Raw genomic sequence first — 8291 nt, 5'->3', positions numbered from 1 at the left:
TGCAAGGGGTGTGGGAAGGAGCAACCCACCACATGGGGGGTGCAGGGGTGCAACTATTGGTCTAGTTGGCTCCGTGGTAATCCCCAGTCCATGAGCAGAACATGTCAATATTTGTTAATTTGATGATCTCTTGACTGTCAGCACTGTGCCCATTCAATCAGGAGAGAAAATATACACATATATATTGCTAGTTCTACAGTATCAGTGATACATATTACTTGTTGTACTTCCTTTCTCTAATATAACTTACTAAAATTTCTGTAAGTAATGACTGTACCACACTGTACTTAGTGCAATCAATATTTGTAACATACTGTATCCTCTGAGTGTCCCCTCTAAAGGGAGGGAAACTGATTTCTGTATGCCGTTTACTTTTTTCTGTTATAGTAAATTTTATGCTGGGATAACTCCACTAATAACATAGTAGATATCAACTTACTTCCCAATACTTAACGGTGAGCATGTTTTTAGAAATCCAGAAAATGAATGCATAAGCAAATCATATTTGCTAACTTAGATTATGAAGAGCACTAGTAAGGACAGAGCAGCAAAAGGGATGAGTGGTTTGGAAATGGAAGCGGATAGCATTCCCATAAATATATCTGCAATACATGCAACACCCCATAGAATTTACATAAAACTATACCGGTAGAGGGTCTAGTTAAAATTTAAAATGTTTAAATAAATCCTGTATCATAATGTCACTGTTTACCACTCTAAAACAGTGGCCATGCAATTCAAGATGAGATTCAGAACTGTTGAGGGTGCCTAACAGCATCTCCTAATGCAGCCCTGTTGCTCAGTACCCAGAAAAGCCCATAGTTCTGGTGTCTAACTGCATCTCTGAAGCACCTACATTGAGTGTAGTCTTCACTAATGCATTCTCATGGGGGTACCTTAAGATTCTTATTGCTCAGACCAAAGGTGGACATCTCCCACAAGTAAATCAAGCATAAATTACCACATCAATGGTAGTCCACTGAACACAGAAGGAATTATAAGAAATTTGGGAACACAGGTTGACAGCAACCTCTCTTTTGACCACCACATTGCCACTGTGGTCAGAAAGTCCTTCTATGTGGCACATCTCATTACTAAGGTCATTGTCTCCCTCTACTATTCCCTCATTCATTAGGCTAATCATCAAGTATGTACCTCACTAAACACCTGCAACAACTGGAGAGGCCACAAAAGTACCTCACAAAGAGGATCCTAGGCCTTAAACATTTGTCCTATATGAACAGACTCAAAAAACTCCAACTATTCTGTGTCTCATATCGGCTACTTAGAGGCGATCGCTGCTTGACTTACAAAGCCATGTCTAACCCAGTTCTGTTAGAAATGCTACAGCTAAAGAAATCCCAATCCCTCCACACCACACGTTCCAGAGACCTCAACCTCATTACTACAATCAACAGAACATGCTGGAGGGACAGGTTCTTAACCCAGAGACTGCCCATGCAATGAAAGGCCATTGACAAGGGGAAGGTGGTCCACACAGCCTACCTGGACCTCTCAAAAGCCTTCGATACAATACCCCACTCAGGCATTATAGATAAGCTCACCAGCTTAAATATAAACCCCTATGTCACTAGATGGGTTGCAAACTGGCTCAAGGACAGAACCCACATGGTTAGAATTGCTGGAGCCATGTCAGACTCCAAACCAGTTACAAGTGGCGTCCCACAAGGCTCAGTCCTGGGATCTCTCTTGTTCAGTATATATTTCTCGGAGGTACAGGCCAACATGGAAGGACTGTGGCTGACCAAGTTCGCAGATGACTGCAAACTGGGTGCCATAATCGACTCTCCAGCCAACACAAGCATCTTCCAAAAGGGCCTCACAGAAACAGACAACTGGTGCCAGAGCCATGGCCTCAAGCTAAATGCCAAAAAGTGTATAGTCATCCCCTTTGGCAAAAACAAAGTGCCCACAAATTACCACATAGGTGGTAATCCATTAAGTACAGAAGAAGTAATTAGGGACCTGGGGACCTAAGTTGATAGTAATCTCTCATTTGACAACCACATGGCCAAAGTGGTTAGAAAAACATTTTATACAGCCCACCTAATCATGAAGGGATTCACATATAGATCAGGGGAGGTTTTGTGCCACTTTACTCACCCCTCATCAGGCCCATAATTGAGTACAATGCCCCTTTTGGGATGTACCTTACCAGACACCTGCAGCAACTGGAAAGACCCCAAAAGTACCTCACCAAGAGGATCAAAGGGCTCAAACAGATGCCATATGCTGCCCGGTTAAAGAAACTCCAGCTCTACTCAGTGGCATACCACCTGCTCAGAGGTGATCTGTGCCTGACGTATAAAGCCATGTCCAACCCGGAATTAATGGACATGCTGCACCTCAGAAAATCCAAATCCCATCAAGCCACGTGCTCGAGAGACTTGAACCTCAGCACTGAAATAAATAGGACATGCTGGAGGGACAGATTCATAACCCAGAGGCTCCCTTCACCCTGGAATAAAAGGCCAGTCCAGGTTAGGCAGAGTCCCTCACTGACTCTCTTCAAGAGGAATCTTGATGAGTGGATGGGAGATCGTAGGTTTATCCCGGGTATCACTTCTGTGTCACTGTTAGACGGAGGCACAGTATACTAACCTCGAAAAAGGGCATAACAAAATTAATTTAAAATGGGTGGTGAAAGCCAAACACACTCTGGCTAGGCTTATAAATGCCCTAGGGCAGATAGCCTAGTATGAACCTATGAACCTATGGAATAGACTTCCCATACATGTCAAGCAGAGCATCTCACTGGCCCTCTTCAAGTGAAATCTTGATGAGTGGATGGGAAATAGAAAATCCACCCAGAAAAAAGTGAAGGTACTGAAGAAGGGCCAAGCCTGAAAGCTTTGCTGTTTGTATTACCTTTGCTGGTCATTTTATTAAACTGTGGTTCAACGTTCTTGGTCATGTTTTTACTTAAATAGAAAATTCACTCCATGGATCACTCCAGTGGCTTTACTCGACAGAGGCACTGGGAACTAAGGTCAGGTGGCATGATGCTAGAGAAATTCTATGGGCTAGGCTTGTAAAGGCTCCAGGGCCATTAGTCTAGTACATACCTATGAACCTATGAACCTATGACTGCTTAAGCAGAGACCATATATTATCACCCAGCACAGAGCAGCAAGTTGGTTAGTTTATGAACACAGATGTGCAATTCACACAGTTTCTCTGTTGTTCTGTCTTGGGAGTTAAAATGAATTCATTGAAATACATAACCACAGTTCAATACACAACTTCAGCTATAGTTTCACATGTATTAACCTTAAGAACAGTTTGCTTCTGTATTGAATTGCAGGTTATGAACTGTAATAATTCATGTCACATATACAGAGAGTCAGCAAACAATAAATTATACATTTTTGTACTTTAACTTGGTAATTAACAATTGAAATACACCCACAAATTTAGGTTTCAAGGTAAAATCTGCAGCATTCCTGGGATGTGAAGCCACAGTACAGCAGGGAGATAGTTACCACATGTGAGCTGAATTCAGCCAGTCAAATGTGCACAGTCTCCAGACTATAAGCTTGGGAAATCTATTTTAAATAGGTACAACTTTTAAACAATGTACTACAGAAAATGAGTTATATGCCTTCTTTCTTTGTTGACTCACTAATTATCATTTATCATATGATATCCATGTTTTCTTTGTTGTAATAACATATTAAAGTCAAGGGATAAGAAGCCTAACCATACTAACTCCTAGAAAAGCCATTTTAATGTTTGCAGTTACAATGTGACATCTAGCATTGCTAAGGCTAGGACTGGAGTGCTGCAAAACAGCACACGTCTTTTATGCATCTATCTTGTAAACTGCACTTTTACTGTACTAACTTCACTGATCTGAAGGAAATCAGCATTGCTTTCTGCATATCTGTTGCTACCAAATCTTTTGTATCCTGCATGCTTCACTTAATCCTTGGGGTGGGGGAACACTAGCCCTTGCATAAAGGTGCTTATTACACCTTTATTTATGTAACTACAATGAAACAAGAATGACAGACTCTAGGAAACATTGCAATATCTCAGAATTTGGTTTCATGCAGAGTCCAAAGTTGGAAAAAGAAAACAGAACTGCAGGACAGAAGGAAGCAAACTGAGGTGTATGAGTTCTCTAAACTCTGATGCGTGTACATTATAGGTCTGACCTTTGGTACTCTTACTATTTTCCATAGTCTGGATCTAGTGACCTATGTCCACTGAACCCTACATGCACATTTGCTGATTTGCATGGACCCTCTAAGTCATAAGGCCCATACAGCTAGAAATGAACTCATTCATTCATTCATTCATTCATTCATTCATTCATTCATTCATTCTCAGCTCTTAAGGCCTGGGCTCTTAAGGATGTTTAAAAGCAATGCTTTATTAGGATGAACCACTTGAGGCTCCTAACAATGGTGAATCACATCATGAATAGCATGGAAACTGTTTTACAGTGACAGACAATTGCAGTATATGTTAAAACTGCAGCTCCTCGCTGAGCCCTCATTGTAAGGCCTTTGCTGTCTTACTTTCGGCTGCCAGGAGCGATGGAGCATATCCTAACAAGATCATCTAGAAACGATGATTGCAACATACAATGCAGTAATTATTTATGAGGAGTACACTAGGAAAATGAAAACCACTATTGCAAATTATATTACTGCAAGAATTGGAGTGCAAAGTGCATGGTAACTGCTATTGAAAATGTCAAGACCATAGTGCTGACACAAGCTCATAAGCAGACTTCAGGCACAGTGTTCATGAATCAATCAGCAAACTTTTTAAATATATGCATGCGGTAAGCTGTCACTGCTATCAACACTGGTCTCCTGGCCCCACCTGTCGACATTGTGTGAAGAATTAATAGTGCTTTTTTATTATCAGACTAGCACCACATGGATGTATTATTTTATTAAGAATAAAAAAATACTTTGCTACATTATAATCAGTGAACTAATTGTAGACTGATTTTGAAATGAATAAACAAACTTTAATAATTTGGATTAAAGTCAAGAAATCTTACTTTACATGATTACAAATGCCTTGTAAGAGGCCACTTGGTAGAATGGGTCAGTTCTTTGCCTCCCATATACAAGGTACTAGGTTTAATCCTGACCTTTGGTCAATGCCTGTTTTGAGTTTGTATGTAATAACTGTGGGGTTCCTCCCACCTAAAAAAAAATAAGCTGAGTTTTTCCATCTGAAACTCAGCAATGACTGGAGCTGTGGGCATCAGCACAGACTCTAGATGGTGCCCTATGGGGAGAAGAGTTGTACAGACCAACCACTTTGGGCATCTACTCTAGAGCACAGTATCCCCAAGATAGGAGAACATGGATCAGAGACTGTGTGTCATGACAGGGCTAGCTACTCGATAGTGGAAAATATGGTTCTAGTTGATTCAGTTGTGTTGACTAATGCCACTAATGGGCATTGGATATGCAACTATATCAAATAAAATTGAAATATTTTGGCTGCTATATTTGAGAGTTGGATGGTTAAGGTAATTGCCTCACAGACACTAGGTACAGGATTTGATTCTCACCCTAGACAGAAATTGGCTAGGCTTAAAATGGCACACAAGGGCAGCTAGCCTAGTGCTTACCTATGAAGCTATGAAGACGATGTTTGTATGTGGATGAAGGAGTAGGATGGCCTTCACTAAGTGCAAAAGTCTTGTGTATATGTATTGCTGGAAGCAGTGACAACCAGGAACATTTTCCACTATAGGCTTTTGTGAAATACTCCTATACTGCTTACAAATTATATGATTTCTGCTACATGCTGCTGTTAATTTATGTGAAATAAATATTTGCTTTGCACAGAATAATTGTCTAACAAACAGCAGAAAGTTTCAGTCAATATTTCTCCAGTACATAACAGTGAGATATAATAGTCAAATATAGGCAGCCGGAATATTTCAGTTTTATTTTATATGATTGTATATAGCCTGTGCCCATTGGTGACATTAGACAACATGACCAGATCATCTAGAGCCATATTTTCCACTGTCAAGTGGCAAGTCCTGCCACAACAAGCAGTATCTGATCCGTGTTCTCCTATTATGAAGAGTCTGTGCACCATAGGAGATGCCAAAAGTGGTTGTTCTATACAATTCTCCCCCCTATAGGGCACCATGTAGAGTATGTGCTGCTGCCACAGCTCCATACATTGATAAGTTTGAGATGTAAAAACTCAACATTTTTTCTGAAGGTGGGAAAGACCCCACTGAGATACAGGGAGAGTATGCAAACTCCGAGCAGGCATTAGCCAATGGTCAGGATCAAACCTTGTACCTTGTATATAAGGAGCAAAGACCATAACCATTATGCAAAAAAGTCTCTGTTAACACACCATTGTTATTAATAATGATGTGTCAGTAAAAATCCATCCAGCCATATTATACTTTGCCAAACCAGTCAGCAGTCTCTTATGCCCCATGCCCTCAGATCACTGCAGACACCAGAGAACAGACTAGAAACCCATCGATCAAGATGCAATATAACGGACCTGATGTTTGCAGCGAGACAGATAGTTGAGAAGAAGCTAGAGGTAAGGAAAGAGTCCAACTGGGCATTCCTAGACTTAGAGAAAGCATATGACAAAGTCCCAAGAAAGCTGAACTGGGCAGTCCTGTGGTGATCTGAAGTCCAAGGAACACTGATAGAATTAGTGCAAGCTATGTCCAAGGACCCAATGACTCAAGTACAGGCAGTGTTTAGTCTCCTTGATGGGTTCCCAGTGGGAGTGGGTATGCATCAGGGTTCAGATGTGATCATATTGCTGTTCATACTGGTGATGGACTACATTAGCAAACAGGTCAGAGAGGACAGATGAACAAAGTTGCTCTATGCAGACAATGTAGCATTACAGGCAGACTTTGAGCAAGAAGTTCAGCAAAGAATAGGGGAATGGAATGCAAAACTGAAGGCACATGGGATGAAACTGAGTACAGATAAGACAGTGGTAATGGCAACAAATGGGGGAAATCAGAAGATTCTGAGAATTGAGATACAAGGGAAGATAGTGGAACATGTTAACAGTTTCAGGTATTTGGAGGGGTGATTAAAACAAAGGGAATTTTGAATGAAGAGGTCAAAGCTAGAATCAGAGGGGCTGCAACCAACTGCCATAGAGTGACAGTTGTACTGTATGACATGTCAAAAAAGCTGAAAAGTAAGGTTTACAAAACAGTGGTTTGGCCAGTACGACCGTATGGTACAGAAAACAAAGCAATGCTGAGGATTCTCTACTGCCTGAGTAAATTAAACTAATGTTTTTTAATCTGTGATAGAGCTGCTTTCTGTTTTACATATTTCATTTTGTTTTTTTATTTTTTTTTTAAAGGCAGAGCAGTTTAGGAAGTTAGAGGTGATGTAGATGAAGTGGCACAGGATGCACACTGTGGGACAGATGAAGAAATGAGAACATAAGAGAAGAAGTCGAAGTAGCTCCATTTGCAGAAAAGGTCAAAGGGAACAGATTATGCTCATTCAGGCACACTTTCAGAAAAGCAGGAGTAAATCTAGTGAAGAAGACTTGGGAAAGACAAGAAGAAGGCAAGAAGAAATGAAGGCATCCAGCAAAGAGCTGGTTGGATTGTGTGAGAGAAGATCTGCAACAGTCAGGTATGAGTGTCAAAGAAAGCAGAAGTGTGGCAATGAATTGAAAGAAATGGCAAATGTTAACGTGACACCCAGACCCCATGCAGAAAATGGGAAAAAGGGAGTTGATGATGAGGAGGATGATGACTGCATATATCATTTGGAAGAGTTTTTCATGTAGATGTAGGAATAAGACATCTAGCAGAAAATAAAGACAGATTTGGAAAAATCAGCAGTCTAGTATAAAATGCAGGAGTACTTAGAAGATTTCAAGCTTGCAGAAACCAAAGCAATGCTGAGGATTCCCTGCTGCCTGAGGAAATTAAACGTATGATTTTTTTATCTGTGATAGACCTGCTTTCTGTTTTACCTCCTCCATTTTGTTTTACCTTTTAAGAAATCTGCTTGACCTGGTGTTTTTTCTAAGTGAGAGATAGACTTAATTTATCTAGGCAGCACATTTCACATGTTTTTTCATTGGTTAATTGTCTCTTGAGCGATACTTAAATGCACAGTGAATTTCTGGGCCTTTGTCTTTTTCTGAAAAGCTTTCAAGCCTGAATAAACTAAAGCACTGCTGGTGATTCCCTGCTAGTTTTTCCCCACCTATCCTCCTTTAAGCTGCCCATCCCAACTTTAAATTTAACTTAATAAGTTCCTCCCTTTCTACAC

This window comes from Protopterus annectens, chromosome 1.part0, assembly GCF_019279795.1.
Source record: "Protopterus annectens isolate FY-2018-M chromosome 1.part0, PAN1.0, whole genome shotgun sequence".
Taxonomy (NCBI): domain Eukaryota; kingdom Metazoa; phylum Chordata; order Ceratodontiformes; family Protopteridae; genus Protopterus; species Protopterus annectens.
The sequence above is the reverse complement of the archived record's forward strand: the minus strand, read 5'-3'. Positions refer to the sequence as shown.